At 41.1% G+C, this 19282-nt stretch overlaps 1 protein-coding gene across 2 annotated transcripts in view; it reads right to left on the bottom strand.

Moving 5' to 3' along the window:
- The window catches only part of SPAG16 (sperm associated antigen 16), a 373146-nt gene that overhangs the window by 1134 nt on the left and 352730 nt on the right, over window positions 1-19282 (bottom strand). The gene's annotated exons all lie outside the window — the stretch shown is intronic.

Genomic DNA, 19282 nt, shown 5'->3' on the forward strand with positions numbered 1-19282 from the left:
CTGAGCACCAGAGGAGTAGATGCTCTCCTAATACCTGGAGGCATCAATATCAGACCATGCTTTTGACACTCCTTTTCTTGTACCACTCTTAAGACATGAGGATATGAGTTTTCAGCTGAATTTCCAGAAGGTCAGGCATCTAACTGTACTGAGTGCTTGCTCCTTTATATCCTTATGGAAAAAATGATAATTAAATCCTTAGTATAGAACAGGGTTTAACAGTAGAAAAAATAAAAGAAAACCTAAAAAAGGTTCTAAGGAGTTCTCAGTTTCTATGTGCTTTGTGCAAATCAAATGGACTCAGTTTTGAACACTTTTAAGGAAGCAGAATGTGTTTATTATCTTCCTGCTTAAATAAAAGCAGAGGTAATAGCTGGTAAGTGATATGTTTGAAGTGCCTCTTATCCAGTCTCCAGATAAAGATTCTGCTTTAGAAATTAACTATAATAATAATGAGTTTCACGTACAAAAAAACCGAAAATCAATACATTCATTTCAAATCTGATGAGGCCCTAACAACAATGGGATCACTGTACTGTCAGTCATGATCTTGGTCAAACACTTTTTTCTATTTAGAGCGAGTTCAATACACCCTGCGAGTGATTACAGCTCTTCTTATGTATTGAGATTTTCTCTCGGAAAGCAAAGACATCACCAGCAGAAGAATAATTGAAATTGACATAGACCAAGTCCATCTGGCACCAAGGTCATAATTTTTGGGAAGATTATGAAAAACAGGAGATATTTTTCTATTTTTAGTAACTCAGGTTATTCACCAAATAGCCAATAGGAACATACTGTCCAACAGACGTGAGCATGGAGGAATTTATCCCAGTTTTAACACTTTAGGGCCCTGGGTGTGCCTATGTGATGTACAGTTTATGCAGGGAATATATTGTCCCTCTAAGTCATAACAATGATGCTGTCTGTTCTGCTCATGAAGATCTGATGGCTTCATTTCACCATTTATCAAAAGAAACACGTAGCCTCAAACAGCTTACAAATGCACTGAGAATATTTAGCCACAACTTATGCTTAGTGTGGTCATGGATATTTGTGCAAGAAGGAACTAGCAAGTAGAGCTAACCATGATAAATATGCCCTATTTGCAAACCTTTACAACTACCCAGCTTCTTCATCTAGAACAAAGCCTGACACAGCAAAGATCTGTAGGATGGATTAGAGTGTCCAAAGCAGCAGATGTGAATATTTATTATAAACTCTCCTCCAGCAAGTCTTTGCTGACAGAAGCATTGCATATGGATCGCACTTGCAGTGAGACTCTCCAGGCAATCGCTGGATGACTTCTCCAGGAGCCAAACAAATGCCATTTTGCCTGCAGCCCTGACACCACAACAGCTGGGCAGGGGGTTAATGTCACTTCCAGCTTCTCAAAACCACTAATGAACCCAGTTGTTACAGAGAGGGACAGGCAGGAGAAAAGATCTGGACAGCTGCAGTCCACTTCCAGAAAGCAAGGGCAGGACAGAGTGACAACTGAGACAAAGCTTCAGCTCATTCACTCCTTGGGTTGAGCAGGGCAGGGGCAGGCCCCAACCCTGCATTTTTCTGCATGCTTGGCTAGGTAAGCCACATGCCTGAAGCAAAACCATAGCACTCATCCTGTCAGTCCGTGCTGCATTCTGACAGTCCTGGGAAAAGACAAAGCCAAGAGGAAAATAGAGAGGGTCAGTAAAAAGCAGCCAGCTCAGAGGTGCAGTAGTACCCTGCACTGCCTCCATCGCTGCCACTCACTGGGGGAAGGATGGAGCTGCACCTGGCAGCCCTGGTGAAGGATTATTCATTCCACAGGAGTTTCTCCCTGAGTTAGGAGGTGTTACTATCACTGACCATGACACAGCCACCTCCTGGCTCAGCAGCAGCAGGATGCACAGGCAGATGCATGTGAGGGGAAATGCACAAAATGACAACATCTCATTTCCCTCACCCTTTATGTCAACACTGATCTACAGGCTCATAACAATTTGCTCATTATAATGTAAATTTACTCCCTCCTTCCTTCCGAAAGGAGATGTTTCATTTTGGGAAGAGGGAACAAATTGTGTTTTATTGCTCTTTCAAAATTTTTTCCAATTAGGAAAGCAAACAAAAACTACTACATAATTGTGATGCAAAGCTGTATTTTAATGAAGGATACTTACTTGTCACTAACAAAGGCACTTTGATATAACACTGGAGGAAGATGAAAGCCTGAAGAGAGGTAGTTCTTCATACCTTTGACCCAACTGTCAGGTGGGGCTGGTCTGTGCAAACTCACTGAGCAGTTAGGCTGATTTACATTGAAATGAATAGATTCTGCTTAGAAGATGCAAAGTCTCCAAGACTCTGACCTCCAGATCTCACAGCCTCTAGATCTCCAGCTCACAAGGCTTCCAGAACCTGCTCTGGATCTGTTGATGCACTTGGCAACATGGGGAGATAAAAGTGAAGCTTTGCTCTGGCTGGCCCCACGCCAATCCTGAGCTCACCTTCTTCCTCAACCTGGCACACAAGGAGTGATGACAAAGCACATTGCCACCACAAAGAGACCCTACAGCAGCAGCCTTTGTGCCAGTCACAGCTGATTTGCTGTTGCCCATTGCTAAACACAAGTTCTAATTTTTCTGATGTACCCCTATTATGTCCTTAGAATAACATAAGGTCTGACCATCTGGACACTTGCTTCAAGAGGGATGCAGTGAGTTGGAAAAGGTAAAGAAAGGTAGCAAAGCCAATTAAAGGTACAAATAACTTCTGTGCAAGAGATCCTTGAGGGGATGACAGCTTAGCCAAGAAAATGGCTAAGCTGTGCATTAAAATGTACTTGGCTGATGGTGCTTACTCCACGTGTAAACCTCAGGCTTCAGGCCTTTCTTGGGGATCCACAGAGAAATGTGGAGCCAAGCCAGACCCAGATCACCCCCAGGGATGGTGAAACACAGGATTTCCATGAAAAATGTCTGTATCCCTCCTCACCTGGGAGCTGCAGGGCAGCCAGGATCTGGAATCTCTGGACAGTCACCTTTCTGCTTGGACCAGATTGAGTTTTCTCTGGGGAATCAAGGCAATTTCAGCTCTCATTTTCCCCCCAGCACTGGAGTTAAGTACTGCTGTAGGTTTCCAGTCCCAGTGTCCTACAGAGAAAAGCTCTGTTCTTGTCTCTGGACTGGCAATGCTCTTTGTTTTAGGCATTGATTAATTACAATGCAGTGCTGTTGTTTGGGCTGGAAATACATTTGTACTTAAAACAATAAAAATCATCCATGCCCTTCTAGAAGAACTATTCCTGCTACTAAAACTGTATATCTACATTGTTTTGAGACAAGAGCTGAACCCTAAAATTATTTAGTACCTCAGAGACAGTAATATTTTAGTAATTTTTTTTTTTTTTTACTTTTAGGATCATACCCCACTCTGGAAAAGGGGGTAGTTAAGATTAATTCTGTTGTATGCAAATCTGTTCTTGTACATTTTCCAAATGTACATAAAGTTATGGGTTTGATAAAGACCTTAGCCGTAAAGTGCCAAAAGCAGGAATCTGGCAAAAATCCCACCAAATTTACTGGAGTGTCCATACTGACCTAAACATATGAACTTAAAAGCAAAGTTACTGCATTCAGTGAGGCTCAGTTGTGTTAGATATAAGTAGGCAACCTGCTTTTTCTCATCTGCAAGGAACTTTGCATACCTAAGGAAAAGAATCCTAAGGAACTAAAGCCCCTCCTGAGAAATCAGTATGAAATCCATCTCCTAATTTGAACTGGTGGATAAATTTAAAATAGGGCAGGCGTGTTGAAGCAATCTAATTTGTTACTGCATTTCTTCAGAAGACAGAACTAGACAAGATTAATTTGCTGGGTTGATGGTTCCAAATTACTTGGGGTAAAAGGAACAAAACCTGTACTTGTCAAAAGATAGTTTGACAATTTATATTTCATAAGAGCCTAACAGAAATCACAGCCATGATTACTGTCTTCCTTGTACAATGATTTTGAGTGAAACCTTGCCAGGACCACACTACATACTGCTTTACATGTCCAAAAAGCTGCAAACTGGGACAGGTTTGGAGCAAACCATCACCACTGCTCACTGGTGAGCCTTTTTATATGCCCATTACACATTGAACTTTTCTTTGGGCAAATTCATTTACTAATTCTGTAACATCTCATTATCAAATACTCTGAAAAGTTCTGTTTTAGCCCACCAGTACTTCATGTTTCTGGAGCAGCCTAGCAGCTTCAATGCTCATAAAACAGTGTTGTAACAAAAGTCACAAACTCCACAGCTCCCCAGGCACATCAGGCTGCGACATTCCTCGTAATGACTGGCACTGTTTGCTCACTCCCAGTAATATTTTCCATAGATCAGCAGCTCAGGTGAAGTCTTCTGCTCAAAAATGGGGCAGAACAAGGATAGTGACAGATCCAACCCTCTCCTCTCTGCTGCAGCTGAACCTCTCCTCTTCTCAGAGACAACAGGGCAGTCGAGAGCAGGATTTGGGCAGTTGTTTCTAGTCAAGGTACAGCAGTTACTTTAAACTTCCTTGCAAATAATTCTGATGTGATAACTTCCCCAATTTAAAAATTACTTGCACTGCCTAACTATAAGCAAAACATCCACCTTCAAAGACAAACCCAACTATTTCTGGGTTTAAATTAAAAATAAAAAATCTTGCATGGATTGAAGAAATTCTGTTTATCATAACTGCATACAGAAGCCTGAGACCATTCCTGATGGCACAGATGAAATAACATATCAAAGAAAGAAAGCAAGAAAAGCTTTGATCAATAGGGAAATGGTTTTTATACACATCAGAACCAATTTAAAGAATTCTCTAGGATCAATTTAGATAGACAGAAATGCTTCTCAGCATTTATTACCTGTGGAGGGAATATTGATCCCATCCATTGATTTCTCCTGTGCATGTAGAGCAGCATCTGGTTTTGTTGTGTGGGTTTTTTCCCAAAGAAAGATGACCCAAAGTGGAAGGTATCAAGAAACTACTTATATTTTAAGGATTTACATTAATGGTTAACGACATTAACCAATGTCGTTAATCAGAACTTTTAAACTCTGTTCAAGAATAGTCAGAATGGAATTTTGCTTAATTTTGGCTCATGATTGTTAGTCAATGGAATATATTTTAAGATAAGTGGGGTTTTTTGAACCTTACTTACCAAAGGCTACCACTTCTTACAGTACACATTGCATCAAACATATTTTCTTTCCTGTTCCCTTTTTAAAAGTAATGTCTCTTCATGATAATGTTACAAATTGCACAGCCCTAATGGATTATATTCCCTCTGAATTCAGGTATTTTGTCATTATTGGAGCTGCAACCATTTGCATCTTCATCAGGATCCCTCAGCCTGGAGTCTCCTAGGAATTGGGCACCTCTCAAGTGAGGTGTGAAAGGTAGAAATACCCAGTCCCTCCCTTTAGTCATCTGGCTAACAGTTAATGTGCCTGCCTACATAAAAGTAAATGGAATATTTACAAGGGCTGCAAACTATGATTGCAGTGGCTGTAGATAAAATTCTTCATTACTGTCACACTAAGCAGAATGTTATTTACCAGGCAGCTGATTTCAACATATGATAGATGGTGGACAATTTTTTTTGTTCTATAAACAGCTTTCAACAAATTTAACAACTATTTCTTGTACGCTATGTTTTGCTTAGGAATGCACTTTTTAGACATTATTATAAAGTCCTCCATTCTCAAATGTGAGTAAAACCTCATAAATATTCTTGTGGAAATAATCATGACTTCCTTCCTCCCTTTGTATTCACACTCTGTTTAGATCTTTCAAGGGTCAGAGCATAGAAGAATAATCTTGAGCAGTTTGTAATTCACTTGCAGAAATTCAACATTCTCAGTAATGAAGACCAAAAGGAAAACTGGGAAAGAGAGAAGACATCCAAGAATCTGCTGATACAGGTGTTTAATACACTGGTACCAAAATAAAATCCTTTTGTCATTCTCTCCAGAAACATTTTTCTCCCCCTTTCTCAGAAGTATTTAAATAGACATAGATTTGGCAAAGCATATTAGGGAAAATCAGCTCATCTCAGAGTGCACTTAAGCTCGTGACTCACCGTGTGCATGTGAAGTCACTCAAGTCAGTGCAATCACGTTCCCAAATGAGGCAGGATCAGGACACCACAAACAGAGCCAGCACTGCAACAAGGATTAACAACACTCTAAGGCCTTAGAGTGACCAAACTCACTCCTTGTCTGGCTTTCAGCAGGACAGCAACAGTCAGGCCTCCTAAACAGAAAGGCAGCTTTTTATGCTGAGTAGGGCCATATGGTGCAGGTGTCCTAGACCCAAGGATCATATAAAGGTAATAACAGGGAAGTCAGCACAGAGGAGTTTCTCAGACAAATTATTCAGTAGAAATTTACAAAGGTGGAAAGGGATTCCCCTGGAACACAGAAAGACCTCAAATTACCCAAGCAGTATGTTAGCAGAAATTCAATTCACATCTTTAAAAATCTGCATGTGAAGATTGGCTGATAAATGAGTGTGGAGTGGGATGATGTGGCCTGATCCATTTTCCTCCAAAGAGTAAAGGCATGGAGTGATGTTTGGCTGGTGGAAAAAGGGGACTTCTCTTAACTTCTTACTGTGTGGAACTGTGACCTAGATGAAGGAGCATTATTTCTGGAGCTTAAACAGATCTCAGAACTTGACAAATCTTTTTCAAGCAAGAAATCACCAGAAAGTTACTCAGAGCAAAGAAAGCATTTATCTGATAGAAGAAAATCCTTTATATAAAAGAACTTAAAGCCTTTTTATAAGGATTTCTAGACCCAGACCATTACTGTAAAGCTCCCTTTCAGCTGGACTTGAGCTTGTTTATATTACATTTTAGTTGGCCTTTTTGGTAGCAGTTTGGATTTTTAAAGTAGCTTCAAAACTAAGCAAAAAGTATTAAAGCAGAAACTTTGAAGCAGAGTCTTCAAGATGTCAAAACCTTTCTGGATGTGTTAATGAGGCATGTTGAATATATTAAAAAATAATATCTTGGGAATAAAAGGAAAATACCTTCTTGTCTAGGACTGGGTTTTTTAAATGAAAATCCCTGTCAGAGCAGAATATTTTTATGCATATAATAGAAAGGCACTTGTCTAGCTTTCAGTTACCTAGAATACCTGTATGTGGGCACATGTGTAGGTCTGTGTTTCTAGGGGAATCTACCTTGAGGGGAAAAAACCAATGAGGAAGGACCAAGCTATCCTGGCAAAAATCCTTGGATCACTACCAAGTGCAGGACCTCAGGCTCACCAAGCTGCTGTGAAATCAAAAATTCCAAAAGGCAGCATCTGGTTTTTTAGTCACCACTAAAGGGGAGGTGTTGAGTGACACTGCATCCACAGGGAGCTGCAGTAACAGGTTGGCTGAGAAACTCCTGAGAAGGTGACATCAGTCCTGGTGCTGCTGCAGTTGTGCTTGTGCTGCTCAGGGCAACAACATGACAAAAATGTCACATTTTAAGAGAGCAACAGAGGAAAAGAGGAAAGATCAGTATCATTTGATGCTCTTCAAAAAGGAATAAATCACCATAAAATTATCTGCAGGAGTTGCCAAGCTGAACCTCTGCTTGCAAAGAAACTTTTTATGTGATAGCAAATGCTGCAGAGCATGGTTACAGTTCACATTCCGATCTTGTTCTGAAGAACAAGCTTTTCTCTTCTGTTAAACTTATGTATTGGAAGCAGCATGCCAAGTTCTGTACTGCAAGTAACACTATCTCCAGAACACATTAGCTCTTTTCTTGGTGTTTCAAGAGTTGCACTTATATTAACTAAAAACTTTCATTAAGAAAAATAATACTTACTGATGAGCTAACTGAGAAAAATTAGGTCACAGCAAAATTTCTGTTACCACAAACTGAAAATTATTCTAGTTTCTGCTACGAGTGAGGTCCCTGAATACAGATTTGGATGCACAAAACCAAACTTCTTACTTGGCTGCAGCTGTATGTGTTTTAGGCACTGGTATGTCTCACTTTTAAGAATTCAGTGAAGTTGAGTGGTGTATAAAGAGATAAAAAATTCCAGGTGTGTAGGAACATAGCTCTGCCTAATGGAAACACTGCTTTAAAAGCATTCAGAGAATGGAAGATAACCTTTGTATTAATCCTCTGCTCCTTCTCCTTCCCCTACTTTGAGATGCCTGCAGTCATTCAGGTAAGGCCTCCCTGATCCTCCTTCCCTTCTCAAGTGATAAGATGGATATGCTTGTGTTACAGAAAATGAGACTGGTATATGAACACTGATTTATTATTCCCTTGGACAGCATATGCATCATCCTTTCCATTAACTCCAAGGGAATGACCAGATGTGTAATCTCTTTCTGGATTCATCTCATCTGACCTTGCCATCCCACAGTGAGTTCAGTTCATCCAGGCTCCCTCTGCAGCTACCAGGGAGGAAAACTCCCTTTTCCCAGGAGCTCCCTGCCTCTCTGGGACAGCAGGTGGCTGCCTCTGTGTGCTGACTACAGAAGGACCTCCACAGCTCCTCCTCAGACACCTCAGGCAGGGTGACACTAAATCCCATGCAGGAGTTCCAAATAGGCACCTCAAAGGCATTTTAAAAGAGAATTCCCTAACTTGCACTGCTGGCAGATGTGTAAACGTACCTAGGCACCTGCATCCATCCAGGGGTTTAAATACCATTGAAAGCCAGACTTCTAGAGGCAATGACCTCAATTAAACACAAGTCTTAATCATTTGGTGCAACTCCCATGCTGTGGCAACAATCCATAATTTCAGTAGCATTTGATAGCAAAGCAGATCATGTGCATTGTCAACATTTTGTAACCCTGTTAACTCTGAGACAATGGACTTGTCTCTGCTATATTTCTAAGCTTATTGGACTGGACTGTAATTAGCATTTCCTTTTTTTTACACAAATCTCTTGACCCCCAGAGCCAGTTCTTACACCACAGCTAATAACCACTGCAGGTGATCAAAGCCTGAGGTGGAGGTGGGACACAGACCTAGAAGCCAAACTTCAGTTTACTTCCAGAGTTTAGGCAAGAGTCATGAAAACTACTGCTTCAGAGACAAAGCACTTTTAAGGGATGGTAATATTTATTTTGCTTTGCCTCAAAATTTTCTGCTTAAATGTTTTACCTCTGAATATGCTCCTTAAAGAGAGGTTCAGTGTCCTTAGGAGCCCAGACCAGAGCAGCTCTGGATAAACACTGTGGATTCCTAATGCTTTTTGCACTTATCAGTCTTTCCTAGCAAATAAACAGGAAACGCTTCTGTTTTGTCCTTAGAGCTACTTGTTATCATTATTATTTCAAGCTTAGAGGATGATCTAATGTATGTGGACTCTGGTTTCTGTCAAGCCAAGTCCTTTGTTACACGATGCTCCTGGGACATGGAGGCTCATGTAGGGAAGGTTAAAGCCCTGCTGAGGTGGCTGGGAAAGCCAGGCTTGGCTTGTGCCTCCAGCTTAGCCTGAGGTTCCCCTCCTAACTGTTCAGTGTCCCATCTGTAGCAGCTGTCTGGGCACCTTCTCTGGTGACTGGAGAGAGATGAGTGGCATAAAATGTGCTCTGCACATCCACACTCTCCATTCACCCCATGGCTAGGTTGAGCAAATGATCTCATTTTTAGGGGGTCAGATAGATGGGCTCAATGACACCCTTCATCTCAAACTTCAGCTCTCCCAAATCAAGTTGGGGGTTTTTTTTGTCTGTTTGTAAAACTTGCAGAAGAAAAAAAAAATGGAGATTTTAAATCTTAATTAGTGCAGCCTTCAGATGTTGCCTACACTATGACAATGACACAGGTGAAGCAGCATTGCAGAGTGGCTTTTATCTTTCTTCCACATTACAACTAAATAGTATTTCACCATGGTAGTAAAACCAGACAGAAAAACACACAGGAAGACTCTGAAAACAAAACAAAAACACCAAAGTAGAAAACTGGGCTTAATAATATCCTCTCCAAGTACAAGCTCCAAGAGTCTCCCTTTAACTTAAGCATGTTATTGTCAACAGTGGCATCTTTTTTCAGCTGTTCCCTTAAAAACATTCCTATTACTGTCATTCCTCAGGTTGTCACATTCACTGCCTTGACAGCACAAACACTGTGCTGTAAAATCTGTCAGAGAGGCCACTTGATTTCCTACATCTTCTGACACTTGCAGGTCTTTAATATCAGGCTGTCAGAACACCTGAGAGAAAGGCGGCTGCTCCCCTGTTCAGGCTGTTCCTGTGACTACCATCACACACACTTTAATCATTAGTCTCACACTACTGGGAGATCCTGACTTTTATGCCCTCAGAGTCCCATGCCAGAAAATGCTGCTGGCATAAATCTATTGCAGAGGTTAGCTGGCTCACTAACCCATGGAGTTCTACACCAAGTAAAATGAAGCCTTTATGTCTTTATGTTTTACACAGCTTATACAGTATTTTCTTAAACTTTCTTCTGTGACTTTTTTTTTTTTTTTCCCCAGAGGGGAGCTGGAGTAGGTGTGACAATTACTCAGTGACAGGCGTAGGTGAAAGTCATCTGCTTAAAATAAACCCCTCTGTGCCAGGACCCTTTTGTCTTTGGGTGTACTCATGGAGCAGATGAGCTTGGTGGGCAGTGAGTTTTCTGTAATGCAAAACTCCTTTAATTCAATATTAAAATGAAACTGAGAGAAGCAGAACAAGAGTAAATCAGACCAGAACAGTCCCTGGTCTTTAACTGTTTATGGCACTCCCTTTACAGAGATGAGAGCACCTGTAATCCTGCTCCTGCTCAGCTGTCGTCCCCCAAGTGACAGTGAACTAAGTGTCCCTGGGTAAATCATTGTCCTGGGATACTTGGATACAGAGAAAAAGAAATGAAGAGCTGTTAAAAAAGATTTTATAGCCCCCAGATCTGAGTGCTGCTGCTACCAACAGCCCAGTTGATCTCACGGTGTGACACAGTGCCACATGGGCCACGGATTTAGGAAATCCCATTCCAAGAACAAAGAGTTTGATAAACAAAGCATGTACTTCCAGGTGGTATGAGTCAGATAAGCCACCAGGAACGATGGATGAATGTTGTGTAGCTTTAAGTGACTGTATTGATGCTCCAAGAGTTTCTGCTCACAGAGAGGAGAGCAAAAATTTAGATCTTTAGTGCTTTAATTGCTAAAGAACATGTGATGCAGAACCTAATAACTTTTTTTTGTGTGAATCCACGAACACCCCACAAGAGCATTACTGGAGAATCAACAGAGCTGTGGCTGAGGCAGAGGTAGAACAAGTTTGGAGATCAGTTCCAATAAGTGCCTTGCTGCCCAACAGCACAGTTCATTTAATTTCCCTGGGCCTCAGCTCTCCATCTGCATCAGAAACCTGAATCACCACTTTGTTCAGCTCATCTCTTTAGGCTGACTGGGGTGTGAACTCCTATAGCTTATCCAGTGGAACCTCTGGGAATTCTTGAAAAACATCATAAATAATCACAGAATGGGTTGGAAGGGACTTTAGAAGTGGTGTAGCAGATCCCCTGGCTGTGTGAACACAAGGCATTGAGTGAACCTTGGGGGATAACACACAATATCACCCCTTGGGCTGCCAAATGCCCCTGACCTGTCCTCAGGGCATGGCCAAGGCTGGGCAGGGAGTGTGGGCTGGCTGCTCCTGCCTGGAATGATGTTGCTGTGGGGGTAACAAACACTGTCTGTCACCACAGCATTCATGACACTAATGCTGAACTGCTGGACAGCATCCAACAGAAACCTGTGGTGAGGTAATGGGACACAGCTAGAGAGTGCTGAAAAGGAATCCCCAGCTAACATAGCTCTGATGGTTTTGAGTGTACACAGAATATCTTGTAATACTACAGCTAAGTGATAGTTAAATAAACAACAAAGGTACTTGTAGGGTACTTCAGTCCCTTTGCAGATTTATGGTGCTCTGAAGGCAGCTCCCTGCCAAGGTTTTCAGCAGGGTTAACGCTTTTGACTCCTATGCTTTAAGTGCCTGAAAGATATGAATTGTGTTTCACTCGCTGGCCTGGACTGACTGGGACATTGCTACTTCTATTCACAGTGAAAAAATATTTTTAATTCTTTATGGATTATTCATCCCTTGACTGAGAAGGCAGCATAGGTCAAGTCTGAATGAGTTTGTCTCAGACCCTGCAGACCAGCTGCTCTTTCAAGCCTAAGTCCATGATGTGCAATGGCTTCCAAAATTCAAATGTCCTGCTAGACCCAAGTAGTTTCTGATATATTCACTTAAGCTATAAAATCTAACTGTGAACCCCTTGAACTGTGTTCCTTTTCCTTGAACTTGCCATTTGCAATCCTACTGATTGCTTAGAGATGTTAGTTGCTCTTTCCTGTGCTCACAGAGCCAGTTACACACAAAAATTGTGGTGGTAGGGCTTTGCAAGTCCAATCCATCCCCTTCCTAGGACTGCATAAGCATGAGTAGTTTAAATTATTTTCATTGAAATCCAGGTTACCAAAGCAACCCTGTCAGATAGAGGCATTCACCTTTCTCATATGCTGGATGACTCTGGCTAATACTTAGGCTGTCATGGTCTCCAAAAGAAGGAAGACTGCAATTCTGCTCCACCACCATATTATCTTTTCTCATTGCTTTTATATTTTGGCAAACCTGCAGTGATAGGAGGTAATTCTAGATTGTAAGATCTGAGGAGAATTGAATGCAAATCCCAATGCATAGCTTTCATATCTAAATATGCAATCTTCTGCAACCTCCCTGTCTCCTCCTGATTTACCCAAAAAGCTGGTGAATACTTTGCTATTTTCCCTTTCTTTTGAAACACAGGCTTTGCTCTAATAGCTCTTTTCCTTTTCCAGCAATAATTTTCCTTCCTCTTGTACTGAAGCTCAGCACCTACCTGCAGATGTTGTTCTCAGTCTAGCCTGGTTCTTCTATATTCTCTTTTACACCTGTCCAGTTCTTTACTCCACACTCCTTATTCTTCCACACTTGTGCCTCAGGTGGTTTCATGGCCGGCCATCCATCCATCCATCCATCCATCCATCCATCCATCCATCCATCCATCCATCCATCCATCCCCACTTCCAACTCTGCACTAAATCTGCTCTTCTCCTGACACATTTCCAACTTGAAGCACTGGTTTGAACTTTGTTTTGGCGACTTACATCTTCTTTTGATGATTTCCAAATAAAATCTTTGTAATTTAGCTTTCTAACCAGCATATCAACACAGCCAGGCTCCTGGAACTCCTGGATTACTAAATCATGTACGTGACTATCCTGATGAGTCAAAAAAGGATGGTATGGAAAATCACTTAGAAATTCCATCCTCCACAAAATTTTAAATACCTTCTGAATTATTCTTAATTAGTAAGTTGCTTAATAATACTGTCCTGACACAGTCCTGTGAGGAATTATAGGAATTAACCTGAGCTGTTACTAGGCACAATTTTCCTTGTCAGACCATGAGTCTTACTCTCACAGTGCCACGTGTTTTGGGCCAGCAGGGACCCAGGCCCTGGCCAAGAAAAGCTTTGGCCCAGTGGTGGGACAGAATTATCAGCCACGTCTCACCAAAGAAACTTCAGCTTTGTCTTTCTTCTTCATTTATACACAAAGAATTCAAACAATGATGTTAGGGCAGAATCCCAGATCTTATTTTGTGCACAGGGAAAGCTGGGGTTACGTTGTGTTCCTCCACACTGGGAGAGTTTTTGCTTTAAGTATGACCTTGTCCTCCTGTGATTCTATCCCCATGGATACAGATCACTTTCATCTGTACACTCAGGTGAATGGATGATTCCCTAATATTGTTAATGTTATTAACTTTTAATAACCTCCATGATTCAATTAATTTGAAATTTCCATTAGACAATTGTGTCTGTTCTTTCTTTCCACTCTGAGTCCAGATCTTTGAGTTAAAGCTGCAAATAGATGCGGCTTCAATAAATGACATTTGTTTTAAAATGGGGCTCCCGTCTGGTCCTAGAGTTTCTCAAAAGCTGGAAATGCTCAACTGAATTTCCAATTGCAGCAGCTACTGAAGGGAAAAGCCAGGCTCCAGTTTCATATCCAAGCTCTCTCTGAGTCTCATTATCCATCTATCTGTCTGTCCATGTATATGTATCTCCACAGGTTTGATTCAGACTCAGTCCCTGATTTCTTTATGTAATACTTTTGCCAGGGAGTTAGTCTGGTTTCACAAGAGCTTTAGCCACAAAACCAAAACAACCATGCCAGGCTGCATAAATGGAATTTCAGCAAGTACTTCTGAACAGAACCTCTTCACCAAATTGTTTTTCTGTAATTGAAAAATGTCTTTCAAATGGAACCACTTAGCATAGCTCCGAACTCCATCCAGAATGGTCATAAACTGCTGCTCACTGGCTAAGGCCCAAGATTTTAACATCAGATACAAATGCAGTAGCAGATGCCCATACTGCCAACACCAAAAGCTGGCCTGATGAGCTCCATTTAAAGGGTTTGTTTCTTTGTTCTCATTTCTGCTTGTAAAATCAAGGAATGCATGAAAGCAGAGCTCAAATGAAATATTCTTTGGGAAAACCCAGCATGAAAACTCGCTCCAAGCCAGGCTTCTGGTCTGCCTCAGTCTTATTCCAAATAACCCAAATAGCTTGTGATGGAGCCTTCTCCATCACAATTCCATACTCTTTATGAGCAATAAAAGAAATATATACTGAGGTCAAAATACTGAGGTGAAGAACCGTACCAGCTTCAATTATTTTCACCAAAGCATCCCAGATAAACAAAATTTCAGCACTTCTTCCCTGATGTCTGTAGTGAATCACCTTTAGCTTCTCACTGCACCCCTTTCAATGGTTTCCATTTCCCAGTTACACCAATTCAAACTTCTTTCTCTCAAGACATCTTACTCTTTCAGGTATTTCATCCTCTCTACTCTACCTGTTTAGCTTTCAATGTCTCATTTCCTGATTCACCCAGCAGTTTTTGCACCCAAAAGCTCTACAACCCAAATATTGATGCTTTCTGCAAAACACAGAAGACTCGAATGAGATCAATTGAAACCACTGATGTCAAATATAATGTTCAATGTTCTTCATGCTCTTGGTAATGGCTGTTGAGAGAACAGCCTTTCATGGGACTTGCTGCAAATTCAGACATTTGAACAGCACAGACACTGCAGTGCATTCACAGATAGAGATGTGTCAGCAATGAATTAAGAAGGCAAGAGAGAGGGGAAAAATTCCTCTTGTATCAAACTGATTCTTCTTGGTTTAGCCCAACACCTCTGTAGGCAGCTGCTGTGCCACCACCTTTACCTTCACTCCATGCTCATTCCTGGAGTACAACTCAGGCTTTCAGAATTACTTGGGGCACCCAAGTCTGAGCTTCTGCTGAAAGCTCTTTCCATTTGGCATCCAGCCCTCAGTTATATTTCTAGTTAATACCCCTGGGGCACTAAGAACTGCCCCAGTCCCATTCCATGAGCAATGTTGCCTTGGAAAGATGAACCACTGGCCTGTCCTAGACAACAAACAATCAAACAAAGGACTTTGATGCCTTGAAGCTGGTAACCAAGTAGGAAAGAAATGGAAGTTCCAAAAAGGGATCCAGCCTAAGGAAAGTCCTAGTTCCTGTATTTACTGCAGCTGTTCCTGAGCTAATATGTCTGGGATAACAAGGATGAGAATTCCAACAGACAGATGATAATGACTAGAAATAATTTGATATTATCTGTTTCTCTGTCCCTACTGTTGGAGTAGTCTGTTTCTTACAATTTTGATTTTTCACCACAATAGATCACTGGAAAATTACTGATTAAATCTGAGGTCTTGCAGACATGAAGTATTTGTAATATCTAGTATGAGAAAATAATTTAACTCTTAGAATCTACTGATTAACATATAATTTATGTGATTCCTTTTATTGTTAGAAATACAGTTTAATTTAAAGATAATCTTCTAATCCACTGTATTAAAAAGCAATTATGGCAAGAGTGCATTAACTAAGAATCAGTTGCCAGAGACAAAACAGCTCCAGGACTTTATTAAAACACACTCATGTGGAGGTGACTCAACAACTGGGGAGGGCATCACTTAATCCACTTAATTATTTAATGCAACAGGATTTAATTTGCTAATGAAATTAATGAAATTGTTGGATACTGAAAACAGGCTGGTTTATGCACGCCCACTATGGCATCACAGATACTCCTCCCTCTGTTTGCAGGCACTGGGGGTGAGGGGGTTGTGAGCAGCATCAACACTGGGAAAGGCTTCCCAGAAACCTTTGAATGGAATTTAGAAACTGAGATGCAGGAGAAAGAAGCATTTGTAATCAACCCATCCTGTGCACAACACCACAGAGCTTCTGCACACGCCTCTGGCCTGTATGGGATGCATTGATACATTTAAGGAAAGGTGGAATCCTTAAGTGTAAAGTTTTAGACAGAAGGGTAGAATCTCTTCTCAATTAAGGAAACCAGGGGGAAAAAACAAGAGAAGTCCACACAGACTGAACTCCATTGTTTTGGATGCTAAAGAGAGATTCTACTTAAAAATTAAAATCACATTTTCCCTTAGTACCAAATATCAATAATTCAAATACTTAAGTCAGCAAAAATGGTAGAGTATTGGATCTGCATGAACAGAAGAAGTCAATGGCACATTCAGGATTAGAACTTGAATCTGTTTCTCAGAACATCTCCTTTTGAAATTCTCTTTGTGCTACATGGATCAGTTCCCATCACTCCAGCTACCTCAATAGGATGTGTAGAGTAAGACTTTAATTCCCCTGAAAGACCCAGGCATATTACAAATTATTAGCATCCTCCACTGCCTGTATATGAAATTCATATACCTATTTGTCTTCTGCACAATTGGATTTCCATCTTGATTTCATTGGAAACTTGTTCTGTATTTGGATTAATTATTTAGTGAAAATGAACATCACTATTTGTGGCAAAGATGAAAAGCTTACCAATGGAGAAATAGAATTCCCTTTTAGAGGGAGTTGTACTCACTGCCTTTCTGAGTGTATTATGAATGCACACATGACTAACTGAAGTGCCTGACCTCTATCTGAAGGAAACCAATGTCCCTTTTTTGCTGTCCTCAAGTTGCAAGCTTTAGGTGCTCTGAAAACAGATCGTGGCCCCTGCAGCTTTATATTATTTATTGATATTACCTGCATCTTGCTAATCTGCCCCACACAAAGAGAGAAGCTTCCTTGTTTTAAAGTCACATTTATCTGGAGAACTGATTCCATATTGTTTAAAAGTCTTGCTAAGTTTGAAATTTGATTATTTCTATAATTAACAGAAATGCAGCCTGAGTAGAGATTTGTTCATCTACAGCAATGATTGTTTCTTAAACTTCAGCTCACTGAGGTTTTATAGCAAAGGCAAGCACAGAAACCTGAAACTATCTCATATGAACCTGGTTTTAATTGGGCTTGCTCTCTCACTAGTGAAAAAAAATGCAGGCAATATTAAAAAAATAAACGATGATTAAGTGAGTTGAGGCTGCATGGGGGCTGAGCAGGACACAGCAACAAGAGAGGCAGGACTGCAATAGGAAAAATCCCTTACTGGATGAAACCAGCTATATTTTTTTTTCTTGGTGGATGCCCCACAACATTGTGGCTGTGAACACCTAACACCTAAGGATGTCAAAAAAATTTAAGCAATTAAACAAGTAAAAAGAGAAAGAGTAGTTGATGATAAGTGCTTGTAGGAGGAGGAACTGATTGGTTCAAAATAACCATGTAGAAAGTGGAGGGGGAACAGGGCAAGCTCTGTGTAGGTGGACCCAAAATGGACCCCAAATTCTTGGTACAGTCTCTTTTGCTGCCTCTGGGACTCACTGGGCAGGGAGCACAGTCAGTGAAAATAGGAATGTCATTGCTCACTGGTTTTGTATTTTTTATGGTGTAGCTGCTGTCCATGGTGTGACCACCTATCCCATCTCTTCCCTCTTTTCTCCCTCTGTCTGCTGTGTGAAAATCACCAGCGTGGAAGAAGATTTGGAGTGAGCAGCAGCAGCAGAGGAATTATGGAATGTCTGAGCTATTGGGGTGGTGTCATTCTGAAATGTTACAGGTTCAGGGCTCACACAATCAGCCACTTGCAGAAGCAGAGAGTGCTCTGCTGACCATGTGCCTGGGAACAGCCCAAGGAATGTGCCACAGGGAAAGGGAGAAGAAAGAGCCAAATGACAGTCCCTGGAATCACCCATGGATGACAGAGCACTGGGAATCCTCCAGAGACAATGGGCAATTCCCACTGCCTTGCATTTCTGGAGTGGAATTAGAAACTGCATTTCTGCTGACAGGTACTAAGCATTAGAAAAGCAGCTAAGCAGAATTTCCAGAGTTGGGCAAAGCAGCTTCCCAAGTAAGCACAATGATACCCTGAGATGAACTGTGGATGGGTTTGCCATATGTTCTTGCCATCACTTCACGTGTCAGCATTCCATTTCCCTCCCATCTCTTCTGTGATTTCAAGACAAAACAAAAGCCAAGGCAATGTTGTGAACACATCCAACTAGCTTAAAGAATAGTGATTTTATCATCCTTTTTGTGTGTGACTGAATTTGAGCTGCATTTCTGTTGCCGGGTTTGCAGTCTGGGGCCAGCCTGGGAAGTTACCAACACTTCCAAGGAAGAGTTACTCATTTAGCAGAACAGGTAATTCACTGCCAAGCTGAACTGGTCAGGCAAATTCCCTGCACTAGCCAAGCTTTTGCTTCTCATATGCTTATGCAGCTTATCTGTTACTCTCTGAAATTCACATATGAATCTTTCCCTGCATTCTCACCTAGGGCTGCATTCCAAAATTTTGACATCAGAGGCAAAGACCAAAATCAAGTCCTCCAAGTCAGCTCTCTCTGTTCCCACTACTGTTGAGCTCCAGATTTCTGATCTTAGAACCTGAAGGAGAATAAATATATGGCTCGTATTTGATTTATTTCTATGTTATAAAATCTTGCTTGAGCTTCACCCAGGAAAAAGCAACAGTGGGAACTTATTTCATGCCACAATGGATCATGTCATCAAAAGTCATCATTCCCACTGGAAATACTGCAGTTGCTTGCAGCCTTGGGAGCATATGATACTCCTGACTCCAGATTCTGTGATGGGAATGAAATTCATTGTAAGCTGGTAATTACATCTGGTCCTATCTGTGAAGATACAGGTGCTCAGAGACAAGCATGCCAATACTCTGTGTTTATATTTTTGCAAGATAGGAGAAATTCAATTTTATTCAGCTGGTTCCCAGTTTCTGCAACTATGTATCAGCAGAACTTTTTTCACTTTT

The sequence above is a fragment of the Agelaius phoeniceus genome, chromosome 7, assembly GCF_051311805.1.
Source record: "Agelaius phoeniceus isolate bAgePho1 chromosome 7, bAgePho1.hap1, whole genome shotgun sequence".
NCBI lineage: Eukaryota > Metazoa > Chordata > Aves > Passeriformes > Icteridae > Agelaius > Agelaius phoeniceus.